This window comes from Anguilla rostrata, chromosome 5 (genome assembly GCF_018555375.3).
Source record: "Anguilla rostrata isolate EN2019 chromosome 5, ASM1855537v3, whole genome shotgun sequence".
Taxonomy (NCBI): Eukaryota; Metazoa; Chordata; class Actinopteri; order Anguilliformes; family Anguillidae; genus Anguilla; species Anguilla rostrata.
The window spans coordinates 44,977,902-44,994,426 of NC_057937.1; the positions used below are offsets into that span (position 1 = coordinate 44,977,902).

Here is a 16,525-nt window from a genome sequence, read left to right on the forward strand (position 1 = left end):
CCACTTGTCCCATTAAGGAAAGGGGGTTTTATACACACACTGCATCTGGCAAGGTCAGGCCACATAAGTAGGACAATGCATGTACACATTATGTGAGAAAAAGCAAACATTCAAAATGGTGTGCGTCAGGCCTCCAGAATGGACTGAATAAGACCCCCCCCCCCCTTTTTCCTAATCTCCAAGATGAGCCATGAACCCAGTTCTGTGGATTTCACACGGTTTACTCAGGCCTGTGTTTGCAAAGCGCTAATGCCCGGCGTAGAGAGGTATCCGTTTGAGTATCTCACTGAGGATGCCAAAGGTTCGGATTTTCCCATGATACCCCCCTCTCTCCGCTCGAACTTGAGCAACCAGGAAGGAATCTGCTTCCTTTCATTAGCCACTGAAAGGAGAGCCGTGAAATTGTCACCCAAATTTAACTGCCTGCAGACAGGGGGTTACGGAGATCATGCGCAGAGTGGATTCGGCTCTTTTGGGGCCCATTCTTCTCCGAGGCTTGGCCCGCAGTAGTAAAAACAGCTTTCCTTCAACATTTACGTGGAATGCTGCCTTTTTTCTTCTTATTTTGAAAAGCAGCCAATTCTTAATTCTTACTTGCGAATGCAGATCTCGCTTACTGTTACCATCTCAAATACGAAGGCAATGGATTTCATTCTTAAATTTATATCAAGAAATTGTGTTAAACATATTTTTTTTGCATTAGGAAATTCAGACAACTGTTGCCTAAATTTGTTGTTTTTCACTGTCCACTGAGTAATGCATTTCTGACCTAATAAAACACTGTACAAATTTATTATTTGACAGAGTTTTCCCATCACAGCTGCCATTACTGCAGCAAGACTGACTGAACACAGAACAAAACTGACCACACACATAAATTAGCCTGCACTTTTCCCCTGACCCCTTTGTTGCTATGCAACAGCTTCTGATGCTTAAAAGTAGCTATCCAAGGGCTGGGGAGATGGGCCTCCTGCACATGACCACACATATATATATATATATATATATATATATATATATATATATATACATATATACATACATATATGTGTGTGTGTGTGTGTGTGTGTGTGCGTGCTGTATATTTAAATGTATATTATTGGATCCTACATTCTTTTTTAATTAATGACCAAATCTGTCATAATCTGAGCGAATTAGATCTTGAATTGAATTATAAAAGCAATATTATGTACTGGTGTAACTAGTGCATTGAAACCTGAGTCTTGTTTTGTTGCTGTTGGTGGTGATGTGTTTGTAATTTAAATGCACGTAGTCATTCTATTTTATATAACTTTTGATCTGAAATGACTCTAATTCAATTTATTAGAGGCCATTAAAGGCATTCATCTCACTGCAGTAATGAATAAATGTTTTGATTGCAGAGCTTTTGATTGAAAGTGGATCATTTGAAAAAAAGAGGATTGTAACTAATTACATGAAATTAGAATATGCAGACCCAAACAGATTATCTTACCACCAAAATATTTAATAAGCTATTTTTTCTGAACTTCACACAATTCTAAATGCAGCTAAAATGCTAGTGTCTAATTCTAATTCTTCATCTGCAGTCTTTAACCGTATGAGGCCTGAACATCATATAATCAATAAGAAAGGACTATCTACATTATACTGAAGTGCACACTAATTTGTGCACATGAGGGTCAGGCTGAGGTCACCTTTTTAATGGAGCCCAGTGCATTGAATGGTTGTTTGCGGTTAGATTTAGATGATGTCACTCCGGTAGGGTTTTGTACAAACAGAGCATTCATTTCAATGTCAAAGGCTGCAACTGCAAAGGATTCACAATAACTGCACAACCAGCTATGCAATTTTAATGTCAGAGAATGTACAGCAAGTATCAATTGATTTTTTTTTTTTTTGTTACCTCTGTTTATTATATTTACTGTTGTTGTTGTTATGCTGTCCCTGACAAACCTTTTGCATTATTCATGTAACACCATGAATACATTTGTTGGGTTTTTGATGGTGCATTCAAAACACTGGCAAAATTATTGGTTAGTCTGAGTCCTATTTATATCAAAGACAAATATAAAGTAGTTTTTTCTGCACAAGAGATATTGATGTGTGAGACTGTTTATGCGTGTGGGGATCTTTGGAAAAACAAAAGGCTAAAGTAATACTGATTACCTGGGGATGGGAAAGGCCTTACATTACAATGTCGGGTGAAGGGGAAGGGGGGGCGGGTAAAGAAGCGGAGTGCGTAATACACATGTTCAGTTTAGTATGATATAACACAGGCCTGCCACAAAAAGGCTTGGGGACAGGCTACTGTCACGCACAGAGGCAAAACACTGACAAGCCTCACATCAAGAGCGGGACAAAAGAAACATTGTGATGGATACAGGCACGCCTATTCTGTGGACAAGCCAGCAACAGCACTACAGACTCTTTCTCCAGTGGATCCTCTTATCAAAGTGCTGTGCAAAATGTATCTGATGTTTTTACCCCAGGCTTAAAATAACATACATTTTGTGTATAATATGAGCTCAATAATCGCTCTCTCTGACAATGTCAGTTTCAAAAGAAATAACCTGCTTGCTTATTTTCACTCGGTTATCTCACATGCCAAATTACTGCCCTGACTTTATCAGCTCACATTGTGTCCTCCTGTGCCCTGGCTTTCCTTTCAAAGTGCTTCATCCTGATGGAAATAATATGCTATATGACATTTTAATGGCTGTAAAATAAAATAAGAATTTTAGACTTACCTTCTAGAATACCTAGAAATGTTCTCTTGGAAAGGGGAGGTACAAGAGCCAGTGAGGGTGCTTGTTCAAAGCAAATGATTGCCTTCATCAAGCCAATTCCAGCAGATATAACAGATATAGCAGTAAACAATCCACTATATAAAATTTAAAAATGCCTCATTTCTCCAGCAATTTTATGATTCCATTATTAATCCTGATGGGATAGAGCATTTCATTTTGTGAAAGAAGGCCACCAATCCTTTTTGTAATCTGTAGAGCAAAATTCATCATATCATTATTTTTGTCTCTCCATTTAATTTAAAATCTACTGCGCTATTTACTCGAATCTGTTTAATTTATGTGCTTTATAAGTTCTGATGTGGTTGTTTATACTTATCTAAACGGGCTGGTGTATAACAGGATTTTAAAATGGGAACATTAAGAGGCTTACCACCTTCACAGTTTGGCAGTAAAAAGGTCACTTTTGCAAATTGGGTTCATTAATCTTCACATATATTCCAGCTCCTCAGAGGCACATTGCATATACAATTGTAGATTAAAATAAGTCACATAGGTCAAGAGAAGTTTGGAGTGAAATGTTTGAGTTGATGAGCACTGCATATATATATATATATATATATATATATAGAGAGAGAGAGAGGGGGGGGGGGGAGAGAGAGAGAGAGAGAGAGATATTTCACTTGAATTTCTTAAATGTGATTTTTTTAACATCCTCTCATGAAGCAAGATCATGATCATGTCATACAAATAATTAGACTGTTAAAAATGACAGACTTTCTACTTCTGAAATTCTGATGACTGTTCTTTCTTTCTTTGCAGGATTCTTGAACGCATTTCAAATCTTCAACAATGTTGACATATACTGTCAACTTCCCAGGACTGAAATGAGTGGAGATCACTGCTGTTGTTCATAAAGGTAAGGAGAATATTACTCCAGTCAATTTTTACTGCGTGCGACATTTCCAATGTAATTTGGATGTTTAACCGAAAGCACATATTTAAAGGCAGAATGTTTCCTGGCAAGCATATAAAGATAATTCAGCACCATAACCTAATTTTAAATAAAGGAAGTGCAGTTATAGTTAAATTTCTTTGTATAATGGTTGCAACATATGAGAGAGTCACCCACATGTATCATGATGGAGAACTCATATATCTTTGTGGTAATTCATATTCCATTATAAATTGACAACACATAATTGACTGTCATAGGTACAGTGAACAAAATATTAATTGGAAAATACAGACAAAAATCACAGATTATTTGCAAATTTGCCCAATATCATAGATTTGTACATTTAAACATTGTATATATTCACACATATACACATCACACCCATATTTGCTTGCTGAACATCTCATTCCATAACCATAGGAATTAATATGGAGTTGGTCCACCCCTTTGCTGCTATGACAGCTCCCACTCTTCTGGGAAGACTTTCCACTAGATTTTGTAACATGGTGGCAGGGATTTACTTCCATTCCGCCACAAGAGCATTAGTGAGGTCGGGCACTGATGTTGGGCGATAAGGCCTGGCTCGTAGTCAGCATTTCCAATTCATCCCAAAGGTGTTTATTGGGTTGAGGTCAGGGCTCTGTGCTGTCCAGTCAAGTTCTTGCCCACCAAACTCAGAAAACCATTTGTTTATGGACCTCGCTTTGTGCACGGGGGCATTGTCATGCTGGAACAGGAAAGGGCCTTCCCCAAACTGTTGCCACAAAGTTGGACGCTCACGATTCTCTAGAATGTAATTGTATGCCCTAGCAGTAAGATTTCCTATCACTGGAACTAAGGTGCCTAGCCCAAACCATGAAAAAAAGCCCCAGACCTTAATTCCACCCACGTCAAACTTTACAGTTCCCACTGTGCATTGGGGCAGGTAGCGTTCTCTTGGTATCCACCAAACCCAGATTCGTCCATCAGACTGCCAGATAGTGAAGCATTATTCATCACTCCAGTGAATGCATTTCGGCTTATGTGCGGCTGCTCGGCCATGGAAACCCATTTCATGAAGCTCTTGACGAACAGTTCTTGTGCTGATGTTTCAGAGGCAGACTTGAAATTGGTAGTCAGTGTTGCAACGAGGACAGATGATTTTTACACGCTACGCACTTCAGAACCCGGCGGTTGACTGGGGCAGCTCTAGCAGGGCAGAAATTTGACAAACTTACTTGTTGGAAAGGTGGCGTCCTATGACAGTGCCATGTTGAAAGTCACTAAGCTATTCAGTACAACCCATTCTACTTCCAATGTTTGTCTATGGAGATTGCATGGCTGTATGCTTGATTTTATGCAGTTGTTAGCAATGGGAGTCTAAAGTAGGTTTACCCACTAATTAGAAGGGGTGTCCACATACTTTTGTCCTTGTAAAGTGTATATATATATATATATATATATATACAGAGGGCAAACTTAAACATCCCTATAACCATAAACAAAGAAGCAGACAGTTTACTTTGGGGTGTCTATTGGCATCTTGTTTCTTGTTGTCTGGGACCTCACCACACTTCTGTATTCATAACTTATTAAAGTTTTGTTAGTCCAAAGCAGTCATGGAGAAAAGCCTGATGAATGGCCATATAAATTAGATCTGGGTTTTCTAATAAAGTTAATCAAAATTTCATTTTGCAATTTTGTTTTGATAGACCATCATACTCCAGATGGCGGTGTGTGTTTCCCTGCACTGCTCTTTTATAATGACACTCATGAAAGATTTATGGTTCATAAAAGCCTTATTAACTCCTTTCACTATAATGGAATGGATGGCCAGTGGTGTGTTTCCAATCGCAAAAAAGTAAATATACTCGTTTTGGACTACTGCTTGTATGAAAGCTGAACTTGCTGGTAACAGAGTTATTTGTTATCCCTGTGTAAACTTACAGAACTAAAGTGAGAACATGTAAAATGGTAAATAAGTCTGCTGTGAAATTAATCAGACGAGACAATGTTCACAGGACTTCTACTAAGCAAGTGCTGAACTGCCGTGAAGGAATGAACAGAGATCTGAAAGTGCATTTCAGACCCGAGCATATGAATCATATTGTTAGTCCTAGAAAACACTTTCATTGCTATTTTAATTTCAATGTAAACTGTCAGGTCAGCACAAACAAAGCAAAGAACAAACACCCTGTTATATTTGATTCGTTTTTAAAGATTTTAATCTGATATTTCTGAAATTATTAATTTCTTCTTAGAACAACTTCTATAACACCCACATTCATTTCCAAAGCTTTGAACTGCAATATAAAACGTATTCTTTGGAGACATTCTCTGCCAATCACTGTAAGGACAGATGGAGAAGAGCATCACCCCACCCCCCTCTTCCACCCCCACCACCCCTCCACACATCCTGTTTCAATTTCACATTCTATCCATTTCTGAGAAATCATGGCGTCATTAAACCCAGCCATTGTCTCACATTAATGCAGAGCTATTGGATCTCAGGCATGTCTGATGACACAATTAAAAGTAACTTGATGTAAACTCATTCAGCAGTGAAAAACGCACCGGGGTTGCCAGACTGTGGGAAGATGGTATCAACATCAAAAGGTGCCCCTGTATCATGTTCTCAATACATCCTCAATGGCATGTGGAAAGCAGGTCATAGCACTCAATAGTCTATACTTTAAATGTCTGGGTAGATCACTGAAGTTGAGTAATTAAATACAGCGAGGTGGATTCAGGACTCAGCTAGTGATACAGCTGGATTTTCAGCGCAACTGACACGCACAAACAATAGGAAACTCATTCAAAGAATTAGCTGGGTCCAATAAATCACACATTGTTCAACACCAGGCCTACTTAGTATACCTCACTTGGCCTGACTGACTGCTCTGGTGTTCAGTAACAGGGTGCAAGCATACATAATTCTCATAGTCTGGTTGCAAAAAAGATGATGAGATTGGAGAAGGTCAGTCTTGTTCTACTGCTGCAGTTGGAGTGGTTTCTCCTTTGACTTCAAATGGATTTTTGGTTGGACAACATTAAGTGGGTGGCCAAATTAATAATTAAAATGAGGATTCCTCAAGATTCAAAATGACGACATTGTGGCTTGCCAAAGAACCCAAGTGCCACAGTGTGTCGTTAGTGTTGAATGCAAGGCAGCAGGAGGCAGCCCTGAGAGAATTGAAGAGCAAGGGGACTGCCAATTTGGAAGTGTTAAAACAAGTGGATATAAGACAAGTTTAAGGAGTGAGCGAGGGATATGTGGGTAAACAGCACAAATGAGGATTGTGGTATTATGCTTGGCAGTTAAGTCACTGTTATTTCATTTAAAACAGAGGTTGTGGCTGGCATCCTATTGCAGTACTGAAGTGTATTCTAACTGCTCGCTAGTCGCAGAAAGTCTCCCAGTATGTCAGAGCAGCGTTCAGTAAGGCAGAGTACAATGAAATATTTTGTTGCAGCAATTTGACCTCTTATTGAATGTCTTTGACGAGGCATTCTAATTCACAAGCTTCCTGAAAGGAGCAGAACTCCAGACCTGTTTGCTGAATCTGCATTATCAGTACTGCAAAGAAGGCTCTTAATTTAATGAGCATTTTAATAGAATGTGTAAATGCTGCCGAATTTTATGAACTTCAAAAGCACAGCCATTTGGATCATTTTACTCATGTTTAAATGTTAATGACAGAACTGGCCCACTAAATACCATTTGGCAATAAGCAGCTGCACAAATAATTTTCTGAGTGAAAATATGAAGATTCAAATCCCATTATCAGAGCAGTATTAATGATTCTTCATAAAATATGGAGTTCAGCCTGGCACTGACCGAGAACCACAAGCACAGGCTAGGCCCTATAATGTAAATATTTGAAAAATGTTTTGGCCTGCAATATGTCAGGAGCCCACTATGATGACATGGGAGTCTGCAGTGTCAGGACACGTGTCAGGATTAGCTTTGCCTTCCCAGGGTGGGGTAAGTTCACAGGTGGCCAGAGTTCTTCAGGTTAACACTGCATTATCTCCTCCCTGCAAAACACCAGGCACTCACAGACTACCAGCTGTCATCAGGAAAGATATGCTTCTCCTCAAAACTGCACCGACTCCCCTTTAGTATTGTGTGGCCTGTAGTGTGAAAACAGTAGCTGGCTCATGAGTGAGTGCATCAGAATGGCACAAGCACATTTCATGGGTCTCAAATTGGAGGGTTTAACTTCTCTGATCCTTCCATGTTAAATTAAGTTGTGTTAAATTAATTTAAATAAAACTCCACCATTATCCATGGCAGAAGTATTGCAATGAATAAAATAATGTTTTCTTTATTTTTTAATTCAGCAAAGTTGCAGGCTACATTTTATGATAATGCCACCATAATGTGCATTTTTATGCAATTATTTTGCAGTTGCATCAATAGTTGATCAATTAAAAATGGTATCTCTCTTATTTTATACAGTCAGCTTTTCTTTTTCTTTTTTTTTACAATCAGGAATCTTTCAGAGGATTCACAATAATGTGATTTATGCTTGGGTTGGTTCAAGGGTAAGGGGATTGATGTGCATTATTGAGTCCTGTTTCTATTTATTTATTGATGTATTTATTTACAGCAATGAATAATTCAATATCAAACATGGATCTGTACTCCATGTATTTTCCCAGGCTTAAGAGTTAAGAGCTCAACATGAATCAGATTCACTGTGGATCTCTGTCAAGCAGCACACACGATCCCAGTTTGCCTTGGGTCATGCCAAAAGTAGACAAATATAGCGGGCTTTATAGCAGTTTTTACGCTAACAGCTTTGCTAGAAATCCCTTGGCTCTCGTTAGTATGAGAAACCCTGCACAGGTCCAGTATTTGTATGCTCAGGTTCTACTGCTTGGACTTTGTGACTTCATCAGCTAGGTGAGATGAGGCTCAGAACCTCATACTCAATCATTCTCAGAGACTGAAGGAGTCTTCTGAACAGACACAGTACGCCTCTGGTGCATTTCACCCGTGTATGTTACTTTCAGACAGGCATAGCTTAACTGTATTCACTGCTGAAAACACCTCTGTTAAGGGGGTCCATCAAAGGTCAGGTAATTCCTGAAGGAGTGGCATAATAAAAAGAAAACCGGCAATATCTTGCGCACAATAAATCACATGTTTTAGCTCACTTCTCCACAAATTGACAGATGAATTTATCAATGAACAGTGTGGAAGCCGAGGTTCAGCTGTGAAGTCAGATGCGACTGCATTGCTTACGACACTGACTACGCATTGCTAACAAATATAAAATAGGCAGAGGCTAGCCATTCTAAATTTAGTATGCTAGAGTTTTCTGTCCACATTTATTTACAGCTACCTCTTGTGCTGAACCATGCACATCCAGAACAAGCATAATTTGTGGGAACACGTAAGGGAGAATAGCAGCTAACTTGCTTGTTGGTAAGCAACAGCCCAATGAAGTTCCATCCTGACAACAGCAATCAACTTAGATGATGAAATAATTAAGGTTGGTAGAGATTCCCACAGGCACCTGCAATATGTGGAATGGCTTGAGCAAGTATTTTTTTTGTTGAATTAGCAAAACAGCCATTAAACAACCATTATAGCCATTGCACACATGATACTGTATATGGCCAATCATTTGGAACATCTAATGTGTTGCTTGTAAAATACAGGTTTAAAAAGAAATGGGTCTGGGTTCAATCAACATTCTTCCTCAACTTGGACTTAAAATGAATGCATGTTTTACCATTTTTCTTCACAAAAACAGCTTCATGCTCTCATATCAGCAATTGTTGAACTCACCAACCTGTGTTTGCTAAGAATAAAACTAACACCTGCATTTCATTTGAAGCTAAAGTTAAGGACATATTTTGAGTGAATCCAGGCCATGGTTTGTTATTATACTTTGTGACTAATGATATGCAAGTGTTCCAAAACACCACGTGTCCATGTTATACAATGTATAATGTAAGAGATGTCCACTTCCAGTTTTCCATCCAAATAGATACAGATAATCTAAAACAATTGCTGTAGTCGCCACTGGCACACTTTGGATTCAATCCAAGACTATGCAAAACAGTGTGAGCCACACAGCAACACCCCCTCCTACCAACTAATAATAATAATATTCAAAATCACTAATGCACGATAGCTATGGTAACCAATAACCTAAATACAAATCCCAAGTACTTACAGATCACTGCTATTACAGGCCACAAAAAAGAAACACATAAAACCATTAAAAAAACCATAATAACCGGAACAAACAGGCACCGTGGCCATGCAGGGAGGGGATAGCCAGTAGCCCCAAGGTTGTCGAAAGGAGAGATCTGGCTGTGGTGTAAGGTTTGTAGAATGTTCAAAGGAACAACAGAGGTATTTGATTAGGTTATTGCCAAGGTTACACAGAAGAGATGTGGAGCAGCTAACTGCCCTATTGAAAAAGAATGCACTAATCACCAGTGTGACCTGCAATTTCAGCAACACACTGACTACACTGACGTGCCAAACTTATCAGCATAAAATATGGGTGTCAACACAGCATTAATATGCTGATGCACAGAAAATTAGTCATTAGTAATCAGTACTTTGAGCTCCATCATTATTATTATTCTGTTTGCAGCCACAACATTTTTCATATACAAAAGGAACTGCATATTAAAGAAAAGGTTCACTTCCTGGGGGTTTTTCTATTCTATCTCAGGTTTTGTCTATGTCATTTATTGGCCCAGACAGTTTTTGTGTGAAATGAAGGATATTTTAAATATTTAAAGAAGTTCTGATGGCTTTACAAGAGCGGGTATAGGGGTGTTAAGGGGTTCACAGTCAAAAGCAATAAAATACACTTCGTGTAACTCAAAAGTGCTTGCACAGCTACATTATGACTTCAGAGGCTCTGTGTATTTCCTGATTTACATGTAATCTACTTCTTAGTTGGAACTCATTTCTGTGGCGCAAACAACCAGTCATGGTTCCAGACTGCTGCAGTCATGGAAAAAAGTACTGACACTAATGCAAATATATAAAATCTTTCTGAAAATGTATCTTAATAAAAGATTCACTAAAACTTTTAAAACCCGTTTTAGTATCGTGCGTTAATTACAATAAGGGAAAAATAGGGTTAACTATTTCATTATTCAGGAGGGAAAGGAACCAATGTAAATCCACATCATCAATATCATCAGGTATCACTAGATTTTTTATGCTTCCATTGAAGCAGAATGAAACTGTCTTTGAACTTGAATTTGATTTGATTTCAGGTAGCATTAATATCAAATGAATTACATCTTTGGGAAACAACAGAGCATGTCCAATTAAATTTTAAAATCAAAATGTACCATTTCATGTACTCTATATAAAAGCCTCACCTTACAGATTTTAAGCCCATATCCACACCGAAATTACTGACTAACAACTCAAAATAAGTCTTCTGAGGGAGGAGACAATCTCAGGAAACTCTGACTAAAATAAAATATTTTATTTATAAAATATTATAAAATATTACAGATTTGACACATTACAATGATTCCCTAGTCATGTTAATGCCATGAGACATCGAGCTTCTGATTACCATGAAAAGCGCAGATGGGGGGAAATTGTGCAGCTTCACATATACACAGACAGCAAGAGGAACTTGTGTGTCTTGATGTGATTGATGTGATGGTTGAGCATGAAGTCTGCATATCTGGCACACAAAATATTAATTTCCTGTTTGGTCCAGGGTTCTCCTTGCATGTGACTGCAGCTTGGCATATCATATGACAAAGAAGTGATTAACTGAAAAAAACCAAACACCAGGGACCTTGTCTGACATTTCCAGGGAAATACATGGCATTTTCATCACATCAAATTACTGGCAATTAAAAATATTACCCCTGTCGATATGGACATCACATAAATATCCTTTCAAATAAAGTATGCTCTTAAATTCCTGCATTTCTTTTACATTACAAGAGCAAAACAAGCTATGATAAGGGGAAAAGATTAATAACATGTAGTTTACCATACTAACATTATTGCAGAGCTTTCTTTGCAGCAAAAGCTTTGGCTATACTGCCAAAGGCTTAGCAAATTTAACGTATAGTTATTCTCAGAACAAAAGGGAGGAAATGTAGCCGTGGCCGAATAAGCCCTGGACGGCACACAGGAATAAGCCTGTCAGTTTTCATTAACACACACCAATGGGTTTATCAGGATGTTCAGCGCTCACACAGTGATACTATCACTTTCTGCATGGTGTCATCCTAACGCCTGCCACACAGTTTGCAAATGAATTCATCTGCTTAAAACCCAAAACAGGACACAAAAGGCCTGCTGCATGCACCAACATCAGAAGCAGAGAGGAGACATAGGATGGGGGAGGTAGGGAGTTAGAGAGAGCTGGGATTATATTTCCATGTAGGATATGTTCCCTGTTTTTTGTGTATTCAGAGAGTAAATTTGCCAAGTTAAGCACAGCCGCCTATCGGGTTAGTCAGCAGCTGGTAATGCTCCGAGCGCTAGCCTCAGCAGACTGTAGCATTTGGATCAATACCGGGCTTGTCACTTAGAATGAAAAATGGCCAAAGAGCAACTGCCACTCAAGTGACACCCATTTTGACCACATAGGTTGTAGGGAAATGCCCAGTATAACCAGGTGACGTATCCACCTGGTTACACTATTAGTTTCCCACCCTCCGGTGGCCTACAGGGAGTACCTTCTTATGGAATGGCACACGTACAACCTTAGTATTCAGCATTCTGTCGTAGTAAGCAAACAACCAGGAAGTACTCTGAGGCATCCAATGAGCACTGAATTTTTTATTTTCAGTATACCTATTCTGCGTGTGGTGCTAGTTACACTGCATGGTCCAAAAACCAGGCCTAACAACAGGAATGTTTATAGATTTTGCTCCGACTCTATTTTCAGAGGGATGTCATGCAACTGTGAATTCAACATCGTAGACACAGTAATGAAGGGTCTTAGTAGACCATGTCACTCCCTGTTCTAAACACAAACAAATCCCAGTGCTCTTTCTCGGATCCAAAAGCTTGTTAGAATTTCCAATTAGGGTTGTGTTGTTTTCCAATTACACTGAGGTTCTGCATGTATAGCTGTGTCCTGTGTTCAAACGTTCTGCACGGAATATCTTTACATTTAGCTGGATAATAAATTTTAAAAAGCAGGTGACTGTTTTTATCAGAACAATTGCTTTCATGGAACGGCCAAGACAGATGGTATCATCGCCCCGAGCAACAACTCACTCCAGCGTTAGCCTTTCAAGCTAATGGAGGAATTCTGTAATCAGAATTAAAGGGCTTTCGTCAGCTAAGCCGGTCTGATGGATAACTGCGTCTGGCAGTAATAACAGCTCTGTGCTTCATACTGTGGATAATGCACTAAATCCTAACCCTTTATCATGATGCCAGCCTGCCACATATCTATTTACAGCAAATAAGAGAGATCACTCTAAATAAATTGGCTACATTAAAACTGCCCAGCGTGAGGATTTTATTTTAATGAGTGGAAAAGCGCTCTGTTATTTCATCAATTGCACATGTACATAGGTTATCTTTTCATTACTGCATTATTATGCATTATCATTATACATTAGAGGGTAGCATAAAATTAGAGGGTCAGTAATTTGTTCAGAAATAAATTCCCTAATGAACAGTGCTACAGTACACTTGCTTATCAGACTCTGAAAAAAGATAAGTTTCTGTTTCTTTGGTTCAATAATGTTTCTCACTGTATGATATGCGACAAGAACAAATTATGCAAATTATCGCAATTATGCCATTTGCTCAAAACTGAAATGCATAATACGGAGGTAAGCTGTATGTTGTTCTTATAAGAAAATGAAATCTTTCATTCCAATTCCATTTCCTCACTCAACAAACCAGACACTATAGGCATGTTACTGAAGATAAATTATCCTTAAATTAGTCTGCTGGAGGCACTATTATTAAATAACTTTAAGTATTACAGTCTTTCTCCAATCGATACAAACCACAGAGTGGATCAATATATTTAATTCAGTTTTTGGAAAACAGTTATTGCTCTATAAAAAAGAAACTCCACTACCCCCTTCCCCCCAACAAAATTTGTTTGACCATAAATTTGTAAATATTTTTCTATTTTTCCATATTGCTTTCTAATTGTGATCAATAAGTGTTTATTGTGCTGTTATGTCAAACATGTTTCCCCGGATGAAAGTGCTAGTACAGTGGACACATTTCCCCTCCCCCCAGTTAAGGATAATGACACATTATTGCTGTTCCTGCACAAGCATTGTTTTACGATTCATGCATTCTGCATCTCATTACGACACATTTTATCAATAAAGCACCCTGCACTATTTACATAGTTTTACAATGTCAAGGACACAGCAAGTAGAGAGAATTATGTTGCACACTTTGGTAAGACTAAATAATAGCGGTTAAGTCCAAATATTGCACCTTATTGTCAGTGGGTGGCACAAATATGATACAACAGTCTTATTTCCATCAGTGTCCTGAAAGAATAAGATCATGTACCTGGAAGTATTACCATGGAATTAGCCTCATCCCTGTAAACAAGGCTTGCCTGTACAACAACGACTGAGAAAGATTGGGAGACAAAGATGTCAAGTGATCCTTACACTGTGAAAAAGACAACCAACAAGCATATATAGAGCTCTGATACACCAGTGTGTGTGTGTGTGTGTGCATTTCAGGATAGAATGAGCATAACAGAACCTGCTGTTCAACAGGTACCAGGGGAAATTCACTGTCGACAGTATCAGACTAGTTGATGGAGGACTGAACAGTGCCGTTTGGCAAAAAGTTCACAATGTTTATAAAGCCTAATGCCCACATGCTTTTTCTATTTACCTTTAAAATAATTGTAGTATGTTCATTTGCTGATGAAGTACAATCAAATATGGTGGCAAAGGACTTGTATAGTCCCATTAATTTATACAGAAAAGGGTATAATTACTGTAAACCTATTGATACATTCAACAATCTGCACGTGGAAACACTTAATTATAAACAATGAACCATGTCATTACTAATGATGAAAAACGAAACAAAACCGCTCTATGCTGCTCTGGAGATACAGAACGCATGCAAACGTGTCCAAACGACATGAGAATAAGGGGGGAATAATTAACAGCTATTTAGAGCTGTGCTCTAACAGAGCTCTCAGTGTGTGGATTTCTGACTGGTGCAAAGAGCTCCGGTTAGAGGGGGGTATTCAGCAGAGACAGCGCGCTGCAGCAGCGTTTGTTCTGCCAGCGCGCAGCTGAGAAGCAGCCACCTGTGCTAAATTGGAATTATGTTACAGTTCATTTGTAACAAGCCAGGGCATCGCACAAAGCGCACGGGAGAGAGCGGTAAGGTGAATTCCCAAACCGGGGATCCGAGAGCGCGGGCACTAATGAGCAAAGGGAGGAAAAAACTCCAACCCTGGACTGCTTAAATTACAAGAAATATATCCCCACCCCTCTTGTCAACAAACCATTCTTTTAACTTATGAAAATTCTGCCAAACTGTTGAGAGCATTTAATTTGCATGAGTGAGGGTGTCCAGGTGTTTTTTAAATTTTTTATAAAGTCAAATATCTGCATTTGTTTTTTGTCTAATAACAGCTTTTAGCCATTCTACTGCTTATCCATACAGTTTATTTCAGCTACTATTTCATTGAGTGCTTGTTGCTTTGAGTGCCTGTTGCCTTCTGTGACATTCTGATACAAAGCACACATTTAGCACTTCCTCACACACAAACACACACTTATATACAAAATGTAAGCTAAAATGACATAATATCCATGTATTCCCACAGAGCAAGAGAGCAAATCAAATCACAGATGAGTGTATGCCTCATTGGTGTCAAGCTGCTAATAAAATATATAGTAATGCTACAGTGAAACATACTATTAGTTGCAGGAGGAGTACGTTTTAGTACTATACCTTGTACCTTGCAGATACAGACACTAATTTCAAATATCGATATGCTAGACCACAGTGCAAGTTTTCCCACTTTTCTCAAATTGCATTGACAGGTTGAAAAAGTCAATAGATTGGTATCAGTTCACATGCAAAGACACCACACATCACACACAAATAATACTTACCTTAGAACCCAACAAATGCATGGGCTTTCCATAAGGCTGGATTCCAATTTACACAGTAGAAGCAGCAGTGACTTGATGTTGCCCGCATCAAGTTGGGTTGATCTTATCAACATAGCTGACGGACAACACAGCTCAGCTGAATTTTTCTTAATAAAGTGAAATGAATACATACTCAGTGATATCATCTATTTCACCACATACAGACTTCTGATTTATGCATTTCATTTATTTTGTTTAGATTATGATTCAGACAAGGCCTTCATATTTTGAAAGCCAGCCAATTTGTACCATACACCTCAATTGACTACGCGTTCAAATGCACACAGTGCACCAAGTTAAGCTGATTTATTCTTTACATGGTTTGTACTATATTTATACACTTGCATAATTTGACTTTCTTCTCTTTTTTTTGAGCTGACTTCCAGAATAGTGTTAAATTGAAAAAAGCAGAGGTAAAACTGCATTTCGTTTAAACGAAATGAGCACGCCATGTTTCTCCTGCACTGGAGAGGAGAAAACAAAGCAGCAATTCAACAAACAGCTTAGTCAGGCTCATTACGTGATGACTCAAAAAATTACGGTCCATTCAGTCTTCACAAAAACAGAACCGTGAAGAGATAATCCCACTATATTCCTCTCTAATCTGTATTTTTCCATATGAATCGTGAGTTTGGAACAATAAAAAATGATAGCATCAAAGAACTTGCACATTTGCATAGGGAAGGCCAGGGATAGACTGTAAACAGCACAACTTGGGTTTTTGTGCGTT

At 38.6% G+C, this 16,525-nt stretch overlaps 1 protein-coding gene and 1 long non-coding RNA gene across 6 annotated transcripts in view; one reads left to right on the top strand and one right to left on the bottom strand.

The window, feature by feature from the left end:
• The window catches only part of LOC135255382 (uncharacterized), a 184,364-nt gene that overhangs the window by 108,403 nt on the left and 59,436 nt on the right, over positions 1-16,525 (bottom strand). The window lies entirely within an intron of this gene.
• sema6d (semaphorin 6D) overlaps positions 1-16,525 on the top strand; it is a 76,508-nt gene that overhangs the window by 20,224 nt on the left and 39,759 nt on the right. Inside the window, exon 2 of the mRNA XM_064336473.1 lies at positions 3,549-3,645. The gene's annotated coding sequence lies outside the window, so the exon portion shown is untranslated. The remainder of the gene's footprint in view (positions 1-3,548; positions 3,646-16,525) is intronic.